Consider the following 18,650-nt stretch of genomic DNA (forward strand, 5'->3'; position numbering starts at 1 on the left):
AGACTGAGGGTGATATGCGGTGGTGCGGTGGAGTCTCAACCTGAGGCCTTGGGCGACAGTGTTCCAGAGCTCCGACGTGAACTGGGGCCCCCGGTCGGAGGAGACGTCAGATGGGGCGCCGAACCAGGCGACCCAAGTGTTGATGAACGCCCGAGCCACATCGGCGGACGTTGTTGACGACAGCGGGACGGCTTCCGGCCATCGGGTGGTTCTGTCGACCATCGTGAGGAGGTGGGTGAACCCGCGGGAGGGCGGCAGGAGCCCCACCACGTCCACGTTAACATGGTCGAACCGCCTCTCGGGCACCGCGAAAGGCGCCAATGGGGCCTTAGTATGGCGATGCACTTTCGAGCGCTGGCATACCACGCAGGTATTGGCCCAGTCGCGAATGTCCTTCTTGAGCCCGTGCCAGACGAACTTAGCCGCCACCAGCTTCTGTGACGGCTTCCTGCCCGGGGGGGAAAGGCTATGGACGGCGTCGAAAACCTGCCGTCTCCACCCGTCGGGCACAATGGGGCGTGGCTGCCCAGCGGTGCCGGCATCGTCAAACACGACATCCGCTAACTGAAGGCCCGTGACAGCCGTCCTGTAGGCCTGGACGTCTGGGTCGGAGGCCTGGTCGGCCGCCATGCGGGTGTAGTCGATGCCGAGGTGTACGGCGCTGGCTACGGCCCGGGAGTGACAGTCGGCGACAGGGTTGTTTTTCCCAGCCACATGCTGGATGTCCGTCGTGAAGTCGGAGACGAAGGAAAGCTGGCGCTGCTGACGGGCCGACCACGGCTCGGAATCTTTGGCCATGGCGAAGGTCAATGGCTTGTGATCCACGAACGCCGTGAACGAGCGGGCCTCCAGCAGGAAACGGAAGTGTCGGACGGCGAGGTAGAGGCCGAGAAGCTCGCGATCGAAGGTGCTGTACTTCCGCTCGTTGGGGCGGAGCTGCCGGCTGAAGAAGGCGAGCGGCTGCAAGGTGCCGTTGACCCACTGTTCGTGGACAGCGCCGACAGCATAGTCCGAAGCGTCAGTGGTGAGAGCGATCAGCACATCGGGCAACGGATGCGCCAGCATGGTCGCGTTAGCCAGGGCCCTTTTCCTGTCCGTGAAAGAATTGGCCATCTCCTTGGACCAGTCGACGGCGAGCTTGGTGGGCTTGCCTTTGAGGGCCTCATAAAGGGGCCGCATAAGCTGGGCTGCCCGGGGAACGAAGCGATGATAAAAGTTCACCATGCCAAAAAACTCTTGCCGTGCCCTCACGGTGAGGGGTCGTGGAAAATCCTTCACGGCCTCCACTTTCGACGGCAGTGGCACCGCCCCGTCCTTCATGATGCGGTGCCCGAGAAAGTTGATCGAGGACAGCCTGAACTGGCACTTGGCCGGATTGACGATAAGGCCATGCTGGCTGAGGTGTTCGAAGAGAGTCCGGAGGTGGAACACATGCTCCGTCCTGGATGCGCTGGCGATGAGAATGTCATCCAGGTAGAGGAACAGGAATGGCAGGTCCCATAACACGGTGTCCATTAGGCGTTGAAAAGACTGAGCGGCGTTTTTGAGACCGAATGGCATGCGGAGGAATTCGAACAGCCCGAATGGGGTGATCACCGTGGTTTTCGGGACATCCTGCGGCTGAACGGGGACCTGGTGGTAACCCCGAACGAGGTCCACTTTAGAGAAAACAACTTTCCCAGCCAGGCTGGCGGAAAAGTCCTGGGTGTGTGGAATCGGGTAGTGGTCGGGGGTCGTAGCGTCATTGAGGCGCTGGTAATCACCGCACGGGCGCCAACCGCCGCCTGGTTTCGGTGCGATGTGGAGGGGTGAGGCCCACGGACTGTTCGACCGGCGAATGATGCCGAGGCGCTCCATCGTGTCGAACGCGGCTTTAGCGATGGCGAGTTTTCCCGGGCTGAGGCGCCGAGCACGGGCGTAGACAGGCGGACCGGTGGTCGGGATGTGGTGTTCTACCCCATGCTTGGTGGCGGCGGATGAGAAAGTGGGCTTCGTGAGGTCCGGGAACCCGGCGAGGAGGCGGGAAAACTCGTCGGAGGCTGAGAGTGCGCTGGACAACTTCGTCGTGCCGGAACCACTGAGCGAACACGGGAGTGAACTGAAAGTCTCAGCGTTGACGAGATGTCAGTTCTTGACGTCCACCAAAAGGCCATTGGCGCAGAGGAAGTCAGTGCCGAGAAGGGGGGTGGACACTTTCGCTGTAACAAAGTCCCAAGCGAAACGCTGCCCACCAAAACACAGCGCCACGCTCCATTTCCCGAAAGTACGGACGGAACTGCCATTGGCGGCTTCGAGGGCGGGGCCGTGGTTCCCCCCCTGTATGTCTATGGTTGATGCGGGCAGGACGCTCACCTGGGCACCCATGTCGCAGAGGAAACGACGCCCAGAGTCAGTGTCCGTAATGAATATCAGACTACCTGAACGGCCGACAGCCATGGCAGCTAATGAGTGGGCCTTCGCGTTTCCCGAAGCGGTAAAGCTGCACGGGGGCCGGCACTTCTTAGCGTTGAGGCCGAACTGCGTGTGGTAGAAGCACCTGCTTGGGGGCTGCCGCCATTGGGCTGTGGTGGTGGGGGCAGGGCCCCGCATGGCCATGCAGTATTGTTGCCCGGCGGAGAAAAATTTGTCGGCCTCCTTGGCCAGGGCGCGGAAATCACTAATATGAGAGATGTCTAAAGCCGACCGTACCTGCCCTGGCAGCTGTTGTAGGAACAGTTCTCTGAAGAGGAAGCACAGCTTGTGCTTGCCCAGGAGGGTTAACATGTGGTCCATCAGTTCTGAGGGCTTGGAGTCGCCAAGCCCAGGCAGAGAGAGAAGCTGGCATGCGCGCTCGGGTTCAGTTAGTCCAAAAGTCTCTAGGAGGTGCGTTCTCAGCATTGCAAATTTGTGGTGCTCCGGGGGGTCCTCGAGCAGGCTCACAACTCTGGCAGCTGTGGAGCTGCCGAGAGCAGAGACGACGTAGTAATACTTCGTGTCATCTGCGGTGATGTCCCGGAGAGCGAGTCAGCAGAGAGTGCTGTGAGTTTGGGTAAGTGTGTGAGTTCTTTAATTGTTATTTCTCTTTAAATCATTCTTGATAAGATTACTTAAGCAGTTTAAGTAAAGGGGAAAAGTTAAATATTTGGGATTCTGTTGGTTTAAGAAGAATAAAACAAGGTTACACTGCAGTAGGAGTAAATTGGCACAGCAGGCAGTGGAAACCAGTTTTCTAACCAATCAGCAGGGGTGACTCATTTGGCTGTAAACAAACAAACAGTATAAAAAGACCATTGCTAGTGCGAGCAAGCACTGAGTGCGAGTCAGCAGAGAGTGCTGTGACTTTGGGTAAGTGGGGTGTTAGGTGCTCTTTTGAAACTTTAACTCTGTGGGTTGTAGTTAATAAGGCCTTTCTGGTGCAGAGTGACTGTTGGTAAACCATTTAACTGGTGTAATTAGAGGGATTGATTTAAATTAAATCCAATTAATTAATGGGGATACTAGCATCTATAATCGGGCAGAGGGTGTCCATAACTAACAATAAAAAATTTAATTAATTACATAGAATGGAGCAGGTGATGTGTTACTGTTGTGAGATGTGGGAGCCGGTGAACCCCATTGAGGCTCACGGTGATTACGCCTGTGGCAAGTGTCTGCTGCTACAGGAACTCCAGCTCCGTGTTGATGAGCTGCAGTCTGAGCTTCAGACACTGCGACACATCAGGGAGGGGGAGAAGTACCTGGACTTTGTGTATCAGGAGGTGATCACACCTATGAAGTTAATTAATTCAGATGTAGCCCATGGTCAAGGACAGGACGGTGTGACGACAAGTGAGGCAGGTACGGGGATCCAGGAGGTAGAGCTGGAGGAGCCGCAACCCTTGCTCTTGTCCAGCAGGTTTGAGGTTCTTACTCCCTGTGAGGACGGGAGCAGGGACTGCAGGGAGGATGAGCAACCTGGCCACAGCACCGTGGAACGGAGGGCCAATCAAGAGGGGGGAGTAACCAGAAATGATGTAGTGGTAGGGGATAGTATTATTAGGGGGATAGATAGAGTTCTCTGCAGCCGAGAGCGAGAGTCCCGAAGGCTGTGTTGCCTACCCGGTGCCAGGGTTAAGGACATCTCCTCTGGGCTGGAAAGAAACTTGCAGTGGGAGGGGGTGGATCCAGTTGTCGTGGTCCATGTTGGTACAAACGACGTAGATAGGACTAGGAAGCCGGTTCTGTTAAAGGAGTATGAGCAGCTAGGGGTCAAATTAAAAAACAGAATCTCAAGGGTAATAATCTCTGGATTATTACCTGAGCCACGAGCAAATTTGGCTAGGACAAATAAAATTAGAGAGTTAAATGCGTGGCTCAAAGACTGGTGTGGGAGAAATGGGTTTTGCTTCCTGGGACACTGGCACCAGTACTGGGGCAGGAGGGAGCTGTTCCGTTGGGATGGGCTTCACTTGGCCAGTGCTGGGACTAGAGTCCTGGCGGATCATATAACTAGGGCTGTAGAGAGGGCTTTAAACTAACAAGTGGGGGGGAGGTTCCTAGATAGTAAATAATAAAAATGACAACAGAGAAGGTCATAGACTTAGGTAGCAGTGGGGAAATTAAAAACCAGAGCGTGTCAGGAAGGGGCAGAAGGTATGGAGTAAAAGGTAAAGTAATAAAAAGGGCAAAAGCAGGAACTAAGTGTCACAAAACATATTTGAAAGTTCTCTTTCTGAATGCACGTAGCATTCGTAACAAAATAGATGAGTTAATGGCACAAATAACTACATATGGGTATGATCTTGTGGCCATTACAGAAACATGGCTGCAGGGTGACAATGCCTGGGAATTAAACATACCAGGTTATTTAATGATCAGGAAGGACAGGCAGGAAGGAAGGGGAGGTGGGGTGGCTATGTTAATAAAGGAAGGAATCACTGTAATACAGAGAAATGATATTGGGTCAAAAGATCAGGATAATGAAACAGTTTGGGTGGAGGTAAGGAATGATAAGGGGTAAAAAACACTAGTGGGCGTAGTCTATAGGCCTCTGAACAGTTGCAACTATGTTGGACGGAGTATCAATCAGGAAATAGTTGAGGCTTGTGATAAGGGAACATCTATAATTATGGGGGATTTTAACTATCATATTAATTGGACAAATCAAATTGGGCAGGGCTGCCTTGAGGATGAGTTCATTGAGTGTATTAGGGATGGGTTTCTTGAGCAGTATGTAACTGAACCGACCAGGGGGCAAGCAACCTTAGATCTGGTCCCGTGTAACGAGACAGGATTAATTAAAAATGTCCTAGTAAAGGATCCCCTTGGAATGAGTGACCATAACATGGTTGAATTCCACATTCAATTAGAGGGTGAGAAGGTTGGATCTCAAACAAGCGTGCTAAGCTTGAAAAAAGGTGACTATGAAGGTATGAGAGCAGAATTGAGTAGAGTGGATTGGGAAAATAGATTAAAGGGTAAGACGATACATGATCTGTGGTGTACATTTAAGGAGTTATTTTACAACTTCCAAAAAAAATATATTCCACTGAGAAGAAAAGGGTGTAAAAGAAAAGACAGCCATCCATGGCTAAGTAAAGAAATTAAGGATAGTATTCGACTAAAAACAAGGGCATATAAGGTAGCCAAATCTAGTGGGAGGATAGAGGATTGGGAAAACTTTAAAAGACAGCAAAAAATAACAAAAAGATTGATTAAGAAAGGGAAGATAGATTATGAAAGTAAATTAGCAAAAAATATAAAAACAGATCGTAAGAGTTTTTATAGTTATATAAAAAGAAAAAGGGTGGCTAAAGTAAGTGTTGGTCCATTAGAGGATGAGACCGGGAAATTAATGGTGGGAAATATGGAGATGGCAAAAACACTGAATGAATATTTTGCATCAGTCTTTACAGTAGAAGACACTAAGAATATCCCAACACTGGACAAACAGGGGGCTATAGGGGGGGAGGAGCTAAACACGATCAAAATCACTAAGGAAGTGGTACTCGGTAAAATAATGGGACTCAAGGCGGATAAATCACCTGGACCTGATGGCTTACATCCTAGGGTCTTGAGGGAAGTGGCGGTAGGGATTGTGGGTGCATTGGTAATAATTTTCCAAAACTCCCTGGACTCAGCAAAGGTCCCGGCAGACTGGAAAACTGCTAATGTAACACCGTTATTTAAAAAGGGCAGTAGACAGAAGGCTGGAAACTATAGACCGGTTAGCCTAACATCTGTGGTAGGTAAAATATTGGAGTCCATTATTAAGGAGACAGTAACAGGACATTTGGATAATCATAATTTAATAGGACAAAGTCAGCATGGTTTTATGAAGGGGAAGTCATGTTTGACAAATTTGCTGGAGTTCTTTGAGGAAGTAACATATAGGGTGGATAAAGGGGAACCAGTGGACGTAGGGTATTTAGACTTCCAAAAGGCATTTGACAAGGTGCCACACAAAAGATTATTGCTTAAGATAAATAATCACGGGATTGGGGGTAATATTCTGGCATGGATAGAAGATTGGCTATCTAACAGAAGGCAGAGAGTTTGGATAAATGGTTCATTCTCAGAATGGCAATCAGTAACTACTGGTGTTCCGCAGGGGTCGGTGCCGGGTCCCCAACTCTTTACAATCTATATTAATGATTTGGAGGAGGGGCGCGAGTGTAACATCAAAGTTTGCAGATTATACTTAAGATGGGAGGGAAAGTAGTGAGTGAGGAGGACATAAAAAACCTGCAAGGGGACATAGACAGGCTAAGTAAATGGGCAGAGATTTGGCAGATGGAATACAATACTGGAAAGTGTGAGGTTATGCACTTTGGCAGGAAAAATCGTAGAGCAAGCTATTATCTTAATGGCAAGAAACTGCAAAGTACTGAAGTACAAAGGGATCTGGGGGTCCTGGTGCACGAATCTCAAAAGGTTAGTATGCAGGTGCAGCAAGTGATTAAGAAGGCCAATGGAATGTTGGCTTTCATTGCTAGGGGGATAGAATATAAAAATAGGGAGGTATTGCTTCAGTTGTACAAGGTATTGGTGAGACCGCACCTGGAATATTGCATACAGTTTTGGTGTCCATACTTAAGAAAAGACATACTTGCTCTCGAGTCAGTACAAAGAAGGTTCACTTGGTTAATCCCGGGGATGAGGGGATGGACATATGAGGAGAGGTTGAGTAGATTGGGACTCTACTCATTGGAGTTCAGAAGCATGAGAGGCGATCTTATTGAAACATATAAGATTGTGAAGGGGTTGGATCGGGTGGATGCGGGGAGGATGTTCTCGATGATGGGTGAAACTAGAACTAGGGGGCATAGTCTTAGAATAAGGGGCTGCTCTTTCAAAACTGAGATGAGGAGGAACTACTTCATTCAGAGGGTGGTAGGTCCATGGAATATGCTGCCCCAAAAAGCTGTAGAAGCTACATCATTACATAAATTTAAAACAGAAATAGACAGTTTCCTAGAAGTAAAGGGAATTAAGGGTTACGGGGAGCGGGCAGGAATTTGGACATGAGTCTAAGTTCGGATCGGACATGGCCCTGTGGGTAGCGGAGAGGGCCCAGGGGCCGTGTAGCCTGATCCTGCTCCTATTTCGTGTGTCTAATTCTGTTAGATTCAGGAGATGGTTCTGTGATAGTAGATTGGCGGTTAGGATCAGATCAGCCATGATCTTATTAAATGGCGGAGCAGGCTCGAGGGGCCGATTGGCCTACTCCTGCTCCTATTTCTTATGTTCTTATTTTCTTATGTTCTTATGTTCTTAAACTGAGCCTCGGCCTGGGCGAACCAAGCGGCAGTCTGCCATTCCCAAAACTCCGGTAATTTGAGAGAAACGGCGTTCGTCGCCATCTCGGATAAAGTCTTTGGAAACGTCCAAAAGAGAAATGGGGTCACCAATGTAGGAGTCGCTGGAAATAAACAGACTGCGAGACTTTTATAGCAGCAAAGAAAAACACGTGTTAGCTTTATTAACTCTCTGCATGGACTGAGGGACTCGGCCTCGTTGCAGGGCTATGACGTCATCACACAATCGACGACTCTTAAAGAGACCCTGCCCCGATAACCCAACCAAGTTCCGTACATAACGTGGAGTGATAACAACATTGGCTATACATAGTGAATTGTGTTACTGTCCCTATGTGGTCTCCGCCACACTATCTTATTTTTAATTGCTGAGATTTTCACTTTGCTTTTGCCTTCAGATGGGTTGGATGTTTCACTTTCAATAAAGCTTGTGGCAGCAACATTGGGCCAAGAAATTATGCTGTGGTACCAACGCGTGTTACGTACACGTTTGCGTACACTTCCTGCCTGCACAGCCTTACTTCCTGTTGTCGGGTTTTTGCCCTTTTTTTGTCAACCTTTCACCATTACAAATTCCTATGTCAACATGTAAACCTGTCACACTGTAGTTACACCCTTCCACCAGTGTTACCTGACCCAACTCCTCAGCCAGTACTGAAGAGATACTAATTTGCTCCAAACAGCTCTGCTTCCCAACTGCAGTAAGCATTGCTATTAACTATAAATAATAATATAAAATCAATGTATTATACAAAAATAAGACAAAAAGTATGACTAATAAATGGGGATTGAATTACATTGTTACCTCTGGTGTCCCCCAATGATCTATCCTTGACCCCCTCCTATTTCCCATCTATATGCTGCCCCTTGGCGACATCATCAAAAACACAGTGTCAGTTTCCACATGTATGCTGACGACACCCAGCTCTACCTCACCACCACTTCTCTTGACCCCTCCACGGTGTCTAAATTGTCAGACAGCTTGCCCGACATCCAGTACTGGATGAGCAGAAATTTCCTCCAACTCAATATTGGGAAGACAGAAGTCAGTGGCCCAGAAAGTCGGGTCTCCACGGGTGAGTACGCACGGGGTACGCACCCGTAAGCCCAATGGAAGTGCCGGTTTCATGCATGCACTGCGCATGCGCGGGAAACCGGCACTTCCGTTCCCCTGAAAGAAGGGGTTCAGAAGTTGAACGCGTGCGCAGGAGAGGCAGCACGTGCGCATCGAACTTACGTTTTTTTTGCAGGTTTTCCCGGGCGGGTAAGTCTCCAGAAGTTAGACATGTAACAAGCAGGCGCAAGGCCTGCTTTTTACAAGGTAAGTGGTGAATTAATTAAAATTAAAACATTTTTTCCACAGGTTTATTATTTTTAAATACTTTAAAGAAAGGTAAGTTTATTTTTAGCCCCGTTAGAAAATGTAATTAATTTTTTCAAAAATTTAAATTATTGTTTAAAATAGTTATCTCATGTAATTTATAGTTTATTTTAAAAATGTGATTAAAAAAAAAATTATTTGAAAATTTAGTGATGTTTTGGGGCTCATAGGGCTAGATTTTCAGTATAGGCAGTTTTGGGGCGCTAGCTTTAGCGCCCGCCCGAAGTTAGCGCCCGCCCCAAAGTAGCGCCCCGTTGCCGGGAATTCAGTGGCTTCGCCCTAAGAGGTTGGTGGAGTGCTAAAAGAGGCGTTCCACTACTCTCTTTAGGCGCTAAGCCGGCGGTCCAGAGGGATAGCGCCCAGGCGGGGCGCAGCACGGGTGCGGTCATTTTTGCACTGACAGCAGACCCCGTGGTGCCGACCAGCTCTTAAAGGGGGAAGGGACGAATTGGTCTGCTGCCACGCCCTGCACACTGCAGCCTTGCAAAGAGGCCTCAACACTACTGCTCAGCCCCAGGGAGTCATGGCAACGCCAGAGAAGGCCCGTCAGCGTGCCCTGCGCTTCTCAGAGGGTGATCTGGACATAATGGTCACAGCTCTGGAGGTGAGGCGCAAGATCTTGTTTCCAGAGAGTGGGAGGAATCCAACCCACCACGACTACACCAAAGCCTGGAAGCAGATCGCCCAGAGGGTGACGTTCACCGGCGAGGCCCCCAGGACCCACAAACAATGCCGTAAGAAATACAACGATCTGACCAGGATTGTGAGGGTGAGTAGCCTTTCCAGTCTCCTCCTCATTCTTGCATGTACACCTGACATGATGGGCAAAGGGACCTGAAAGTCCTTTTGGCCAGCCCTCAGCCAGCAGCATTGGGACAGTCATGAGCATCAAATGGCCATTCGGCACTCTACACTTTGGCCCAGCTATTCCACCATGGGAGGCAGTGGACAGTACATCAGGGCTTCACTCTGTCCAAGCTATTCCACCATGGGAGGCAGTGCACACTACATCAGGGCTTCACTCTGTCCAAGCTATTCCACCATGGGAGGCAGTGCACACTACATCAGGGCTTCACTCTGTCCAAGCTATTCCACCATGGGAGGCAGTGCACACTACATCAGGGCTTCACTCTGTCCAAGCTATTCCACCATGGGAGGCAGTGCACACTACATCAGGGCTTCACTCTGTCCAAGCTATTCCACCATGGGAGGCAGTGCACACTACATCAGGGCTTCACTGCGCACTTACAGCCCGTCCTTTCTCTTGCAGGCTAAAGTAGCGTTTAATCGCCAGGCCCGTGCCAGGGGTGGCCGCGCCAAGCTGCAGAAGCTCACTCGGCTGGAGGAGCGCGTGTGTGTGCTCATGGGAGCCCGTGTGATTGTCCCCACAGCGTGCGGTGTATCCGACCCTCCACTGCCCGGCAATGGTAACGACCTCGCCTTTTGGCCCTCTCGCATCGCACTGGCCCATCCGAGCTACCTCCTTTGCCACTGTCCCACCAATGCGCTGAATCCCACCAGTCCTAACTCCCTCGCTGACGCCGTCTCCTCACTCTGAAGCTACTCTTGTGCATTCCTGCTTTCAGCTGGTGACGACCAGGACCCTGAGGCTGCCAGTGACAGCACCTCCAACCAGGAGGAGGAGGAGGAGCAAGCCGGACCTTCGGGGGAACAGTCACGTCCCGCAGGAGAGGAGGAAATGCTCGACACCTCCTCACTGGACGAGTGCCTGGAGGAACTGTCGCAGGGCAATGCAGCTTCTGGGACCAGTGGCGTCCAGCCACCCAGCAGCCGTGCGCGTGGCCCGCGGCCTTCCCCCCAAAGGGGGGAAGGATCAGAGGGGAGTGCTGCTGCTCGGCACACTCGCCGTCACCAACGCGGCAAGGGTCCCCTAGTTCGGCCCCCTCCTCCCCAGCGGGAGAGTCGCGACTCCAGTCCGGACACCTTCACTTCGGAGGAGGTGCGGAAGCTCGATCAGATGGCCGACGACTCGGACCGGCGCCACACGGAGCTCATGAGCGTGGTGGGGCGCATGCCTGAGGCCATCGAGTCGCTGGCGACCAGTGTGCGCGAGTTCGGGGCAGCAACTGCCGCGACTGGCCGCATGCTAACTGATGCCGTCAAGACCCTGGCGGATGTGATGCGCGCGCACACCAGGACCACAGGGCCACTCACTGCTGCCACACGCGCTGTCTCAGGCAGGCATCGCCAGGGCAGGCGCCGCGCTGGACCATCCCAGCAAGCCGGCCGTCGGCTGATTGCTGCGGATCCTGCAGTGCGGGCCCGGCCGAGTGCCACCGCGCCACAGCACCAGCCAACGCATCCCAGACGCCAGCTGGCCCACATTGCGCCATCCGTCGCCGCCATTCCCCCTCTGGGGCGTCGACGGCAAGCGGCTGCAGCTGATGGTGGCCAGGCTCAGGTGCGCCACTCAGCAGACGGCCCCTCGAGGCCCAAACGCCGTGTAGGCCGCTCCCCAGCGGCATCTGGCGGAAGGGCATCTGAGCCTCAGGCGCCTTCCCCCAGCCTCGCAGCAGCCACTGGGCAGAGCTTGCGAAGGAGCAGCAGGCAGGGCAGGGGAGGCAAAATGCTGGCCAAGGTCTCGCCCTCGCGGGCCACTCAGTAGAGGGTGTGGCCAGCTTTCCTTTAATATGGCGGTGGCCATCTTTATTTTGCCCATGGTTGTGCTTTTGGAGGGCTTTTTTTTTGCGTTAGGCCGACGTTGAGGCCCGGTTTCAATAAAGGTGGAGTGGCTCCTCCCCAGTTTGTGGGAGTGAGTCGTTTGTTGGGCTTTTTGTGGGGCCCGTTTATTGTTTTTGGGGATTCATGTGGGAAGGGCTTTTCATTTTTGTGTAATAAAAAATTATCTTTATTCATGCAGTCTCCATGGTTGTTCTTCTTAGTGTTTGTTGGCTTCGCCGGCTGAGGGCTTGCGGAGCGGCTGCATTCATCTTCCCTCATGGCCCCTGGCCATTCCCTGACAGGGGGCTTAGAAGTACCGTGTAATAAGGTGGCGTCGTGCGGCCCTTGGCCCTGGTCGCTCCCTCCTGGGAACGTACTCCTGCTCCTCCTCCTCCTCCTCCTCCTCATGCTCCTCCTGCTCCTCCTGCTCCTCCTCCTGAGGTGCTGGTCCAACGTCAGGTGGCAGTGCCTGAGTCCTGCGGATAGCCAGGTTGTGTAGCATGCAGCAAACCACCACAAATTGGGAGACCCGGTCCGGCGAATACTGGAGAGCTCCTCCGGAGCGATCAAGGCAGCGGAACCGCTGCTTGAGGACCCCAATAGTTAGCTCGATGATGTTGCGGGTGGTTTGATGGCTCTCGTTGTAGGCCTCTTCAGCAGCGGTCCTGGGCGCGCGGAGCGGGGTCATGAGCCAGGTGCACAAAGGATAGCCTTTGTCCCCGAGTAGCCATCCTCTTGGGGGAGGCTGTGCCTGGAACATGTCATGCACAGTACTCTGCCGCAGGATAAAGGCATCGTGGCTGCTGCCTGGGAAGCTGGCATTGACTGCCATGATGCGCTGCTTGTGGTCACAGACCAGCTGCACATTCAGAGAATGGTAGCCCTTCCTGTTGCGATACTGCTCGCCATGCTCCAGAGGGGCCCGCAAAGCCACATGCGTACAGTCAATGGCGCCCTGCACCAAGGGGAATTCCCCGAGTCTGGAAAATCCCAATGCGCGCTGATGCTGGCTCTCCAGGGCCATGGGGAAGGAGATGAATTGGCTTCTCCTTCTGAACAGTGCTTCGGTCACCTGGCGGATGCAGCGATGCGCGCCGTACTGGGAGATGTTTGCTATGTCCCCAGCAGCGTATTGGAAGGAGCCGGTGGCATAGAAGTTCAATGCCACCGTCACCTTCACTTCCACCGACAGAGACGTCCTGCACCTGAGCTTTGGCCGCAGATCTCGGCGAAGCAGGTGGCAGATCTCTGCAATCACCCCCTTTCGGAATCGGAGCCTTTTAACACATCGCGCGGCACTCATGTTTAGGTAGGAGCGCTGCTGGCGGTATAGCCTGACTGGGTAAGGCCTACGTGGCCGACGCCTGTAGCCCCCTCTGCCTCTAGCCAGGGCTGCCCCTCTCACAATGCGTCTGCGAGCCCTACGGACATGGAGCTGCAGCTCCGCGTTGGCACCCCATGCAACCCCATCAAATCCTGGCAAACACTCTAATTTCCAAATGGCCACTTGCAGCGCTGTTGCCTGAGTCCAAAAATACCTGGCTCTTGCTGCTTGAAACCAGTTAGCTATCCTCCTTGTTGTGTCTCCAGAAATGCGTTGCACAAGACGGTTTTCTGAAAAAAGGATGGCCTTTATACTGGAGAGGACGTTCCCTTTAATTAGCGCCCCCCGGGGCCCGCGCTGGTTGTGTTGCGTTCCTTTTTCCAAACGCTCCGGCCGCCCGCCGCACAATGGGGCGGTCCGACTGAAGTTTGCAATCGGGGCGGCCAAAGGGCGTTGCACGAGGATGTGACGTCATTTTCTGCGCGCGCATCCGGGCGGGCGCTAAACTTTGCGCCGGCGCTAACGGGCAACTTAATTTGGGGCGGAGCGCAAACTGCGCTGCGCCCGGGCGCTACACGCATAGCGCCCGGAAATCACTTCTCTTAAGGCGCTAACTGCTGGCGCAAGCTACTGAAAATCTAGCCCCTAGTATTTATAAGTTTGACAGGCTGTCAAACTTATGAATGAAGCATTCCTTGCTACCATTGGCTCTCCATGGCCCACATGATCCCAGGGGACGCATCGAACTAACTGCGCCCCTGGGATACGCAAGCACTGCGCGCTGGCCTTTGGAGGAGGCCCAGGATCGCAATTCCACGGGGGCCCACAGCTCAACGGCTGGCGCGCAAGGTAAGTGCAGGTCGGAGGCTTGCACCTGCAGGAAGCCCCTGACCCAAATTTCTGGGCCACTGTTTTTGAGCCCCGCCACAAACTCCGTTCACTAGCCACTGACACCATCCCTCTCCCTAGCATACGTCTGAGGCTGAACCAGACTGTTCGCAATCTTGGTATCATATTTGACCCCGAAGTGAGCTTCCAACCACATATCCGTTCCCTGACTAAGACCACCTATTTCCACCTCTGTTGGCTCCATGTTGTAGCTGTCTACTCTAATCCCAGTTTTCTGTTCCTTCCCCATATCCTTTAATATTTTTCTTCAACTGCTTACCTAATTCTCTGCTAATGTCATGATCAACTCGTCTTCGAGAACTGCTTGCTGGTAATCCATTCTCCATATTCTGATTAAACCTTTGCTTTTGCTGCTCATCTTAACTTTGTGCCTTGTTTGTTGCCAAAGGTAATAACTTTTCACTATTTGAGTTGAATAGACCAGGAAGAGCTGAGGATAAATTGCTGTTGTTTAGTTTGCGCCAGCACTGGGAATTAAAGTAAACGCATCCGCAGGTTTGTATCGGGCTGGAGGCACTTTAATGACTTTCTGGAATTTTTCTTATTTTTAATTTTCCAGGATTGACCTTTGTTAACTTTCCAAGAGCCATTTATTTCTTAGGTTGATTCATTGCTGCATTTTTCTCCCTGCCAACATTTGTCCTCTGATTACTCCCAGGGTAGGTTCGGCATTCTTAGGAGATTTGGGTTTGAATGAATTGTTCTGGATTCCTCAGTGTTTTTAGCCTGTGGGTTTCCTTAACTTTAACTGATTTTACTGATTTTTCTCTTTTTGCCGATTGTCAGTGGCTATGCACTGTTGTGGCTTCCTGAGATGACATTTTAATGCTTCTGCTTGTGGGACATGACTCTGGTTTCTCCAGTAGGGTTACATTTGACAGTTCACTTTCACATTATGTGCCTGTACTCCACACAAAGTGAATAATTCTACAATAATAGAACATAGAAAATTCTGCAGTCAGAAAAGACTAAGGGCTAGAATTTCAGTTGCTTGCGCCAGCAGTTAGCGCCTTAAGAGAAGTGATTTCCGGGCGCTATGCGTGTAGTGCCCGGGCGCAGCGCAGTTTGCGCCCCGCCCCAAATTAAGTTGCCCGTTAGCGCCGGCGCAAAGTTTAGCGCCCGCCCGGATGCGCGCGCAGAAAATGACGTCACATCCTCGTGCAACGCCCTTTGGCCGCCCCGATTGCAAACTTCAGTCGGACCGCCCCATTGTGCGGCGGGCGGCCGGAGCGTTTGGAAAAAGGAACGCAACACAACCAGCGCGGGCCCCGGGGGGCGCTAATTAAAGGGAATGTCCTCTCCAGTATAAAGGCCATCCTTTTTTCAGAAAACAGTCTTGTGCAACGCATTTCTGGAGACACAACAAGGAGGATAGCTAACTGGTTTCAAGCAGCAAGAGCCAGGTATTTTTGGACTCAGGCAACAGCGCTGCAAGTGGCCATTTGGAAATTAGAGTGTTTTCCAGGATTTGATGGGGGTTGCATGGGGTGCCAACGCGGAGCTGCAGCTCCATGTCCGTAGGGCTCGCAGACGCATTGTGAGAGGGGCAGCCCTGGCTAGAGGCAGAGGGGGCTACAGGCGTCGGCCACGTAGGCCTTACCCAGTCAGGCTATACCGCCAGCAGCGCTCCTACCTAAACATGAGTGCCGCGCGATGTGTTAAAAGGCTCCGATTCCGAAAGGGGGTGATTGCAGAGATCTGCCACCTGCTTCGCCGAGATCTGCGGCCAAAGCTCAGGTGCAGGACGTCTCTGTCGGTGGAAGTGAAGGTGACGGTGGCATTGAACTTCTATGCCACCGGCTCCTTCCAATACGCTGCTGGGGACATAGCAAACATCTCCCAGTACGGCGCGCATCGCTGCATCCGCCAGGTGACCGAAGCACTGTTCAGAAGGAGAAGCCAATTCATCTCCTTCCCCATGGCCCTGGAGAGCCAGCATCAGCGCGCATTGGGATTTTCCAGACTCGGGGAATTCCCCTTGGTGCAGGGCGCCATTGACTGTACGCATGTGGCTTTGCGGGCCCCTCTGGAGCATGGCGAGCAGTATCGCAACAGGAAGGGCTACCATTCTCTGAATGTGCAGCTGGTCTGTGACCACAAGCAGCGCATCATGGCAGTCAATGCCAGCTTCCCAGGCAGCAGCCACGATGCCTTTATCCTGCGGCAGAGTACTGTGCATGACATGTTCCAGGCACAGCCTCCCCCAAGAGGATGGCTACTCGGGGACAAAGGCTATCCTTTGTGCACCTGGCTCATGACCCCGCTCCGCGCGCCCAGGACCGCTGCTGAAGAGGCCTACAACGAGAGCCATCAAACCACCCGCAACATCATCGAGCTAACTATTGGGGTCCTCAAGCAGCGGTTCCGCTGCCTTGATCGCTCCGGAGGAGCTCTCCAGTATTCGCCGGACCGGGTCTCCCAATTTGTGGTGGTTTGCTGCATGCTAAACAACCTGGCTATCCGCAGGACTCAGGCACTGCCACCTGACGTTGGACCAGCACCTCAGGAGGAGGAGCAGGAGGAGCATGAGGAGGAGGAGGAGGAGGAGGAGGAGGAGCAGGAGTACGTTCCCAGGAGGGAGCGACCAGGGCCAAGGGCCGCACGACGCCACCTTATTACACGGTACTTCTAAGCCCCCTGTCAGGGAATGGCCAGGGGCCATGAGGGAAGATGAATGCAGCCGCTCCGCAAGCCCTCAGCCGGCGAAGCCAACAAACACTAAGAAGAACAACCATGGAGACTGCATGAATAAAGATAATTTTTTATTACACAAAAATGAAAAGCCCTTCCCACATGAATCCCCAAAAACAATAAACGGGCCCCACAAAAAGCCCAACAAACGACTCACTCCCACAAACTGGGGAGGAGCCACTCCACCTTTATTGAAACCGGGCCTCAACGTCGGCCTAACGCAAAAAAAAAGCCCTCCAAAAGCACAACCATGGGCAAAATAAAGATGGCCACCGCCATATTAAAGGAAAGCTGGCCACACCCTCTACTGAGTGGCCCGCGAGGGCGAGACCTTGGCCAGCATTTTGCCTCCCCTGCCCTGCCTGCTGCTCCTTCGCAAGCTCTGCCCAGTGGCTGCTGCGAGGCTGGGGGAAGGCGCCTGAGGCTCAGATGCCCTTCCGCCAGATGCCGCTGGGGAGCGGCCTACACGGCGTTTGGGCCTCGAGGGGCCGTCTCCTGAGTGGCGCACCTGAGCCTGGCCACCATCAGCTGCAGCCGCTTGCCCTTGACGCCCCAGAGGGGGAATGGCGGCGACGGATGGCGCAATGTGGGCCAGCTGGCGTCTGGGATGCGCTGGCTGGTGCTGTGGCGCGGTGGCACTCGGCCGGGCCCGCACTGCAGGATCCGCAGCAATCAGCCGACGGCCGGCTTGCTGGGATGGTCCAGCGCGGCGCCTGCCCTGGCGATGCCTGCCTGAGACAGCGCGTGTGGCAGCAGTGAGTGGCCCTGTGGTCCTGGTGTGCGCGCGCATCACATCCGCCAGGGTCTTGACGGCATCAGTTAGCATGCGGCCAGTCGCGGCAGTTGTTGCCCCGAACTCGCGCACACTGGTCGCCAGCGACTCGATGGCCTCAGGCATGCGCCCCACCACGCTCATGAGCTCCGTGTGGCGCCGGTCCGAGTCGTCGGCCATCTGATCGAGCTTCCGCACCTCCTCCGAAGTGAAGGTGTCCGGACTGGAGTCGCGACTCTCCCGCTGGGGAGGAGCGGGCCGAACTAGGGGACCCTTGCCGCGTTGGTGACGGCGAGTGTGCCGAGCAGCAGCACTCCCCTCTGATCCTTCCCCCCTTTGGGGGGAAGGCCGCGGGCCACGCGCACGGCTGCTGGGTGGCTGGACGCCACTGGTCCCAGAAGCTGCATTGCCCTGCGACAGTTCCTCCAGGCACTCGTCCAGTGAGGAGGTGTCGAGCATTTCCTCCTCTCCTGCGGGACGTGACTGTTCCCCCGAAGGTCCGGCTTGCTCCTCCTCCTCCTCCTGGTTGGAGGTGCTGTCACTGGCAGCCTCAGGGTCCTGGTCGTCACCAGCTGAAAGCAGGAATGCACAAGAGTAGCTTCAGAGTGAGGAGACGGCGTCAGCGAGGGAGTTAGGACTGGTGGGATTCAGCGCATTGGTGGGACAGTGGCAAAGGAGGTAGCTCGGATGGGCCAGTGCGACGCGAGAGGGCCAAAAGGCGAGGTCCTTACCATTGCCGGGCAGTGGAGGGTCGGATACACCGCACGCTGTGGGGACAATCACACGGGCTCCCATGAGCACACACACGCGCTCCTCCAGCCGAGTGAGTTTCTGCAGCTTGGCGCGGCCACCCCTGGCACGGGCCTGGCGATTAAACGCTACTTTAGCCTGCAAGAGAAAGGACGGGCTGTAAGTGCGCAGTGAAGCCCTGATGTACTGTCCACTGCCTCCCATGGTGGAATAGCTGGGCCAAAGTGTAGAGTGCCGAATGGCCATTTGATGCTCATGACTGTCCCAATGCTGCTGGCTGAGGGCTGGCCAAAAGGACTTTCAGGTCCCTTTGCCCATCATGTCAGGTGTACATGCAAGAATGAGGAGGAGACTGGAAAGGCTACT

Source organism: Somniosus microcephalus, chromosome 6 (genome assembly GCF_052327205.1).
Source record: "Somniosus microcephalus isolate GS21.2 chromosome 6, FLI_Smic_1.0, whole genome shotgun sequence".
Taxonomy (NCBI): Eukaryota; Metazoa; Chordata; class Chondrichthyes; order Squaliformes; family Somniosidae; genus Somniosus; species Somniosus microcephalus.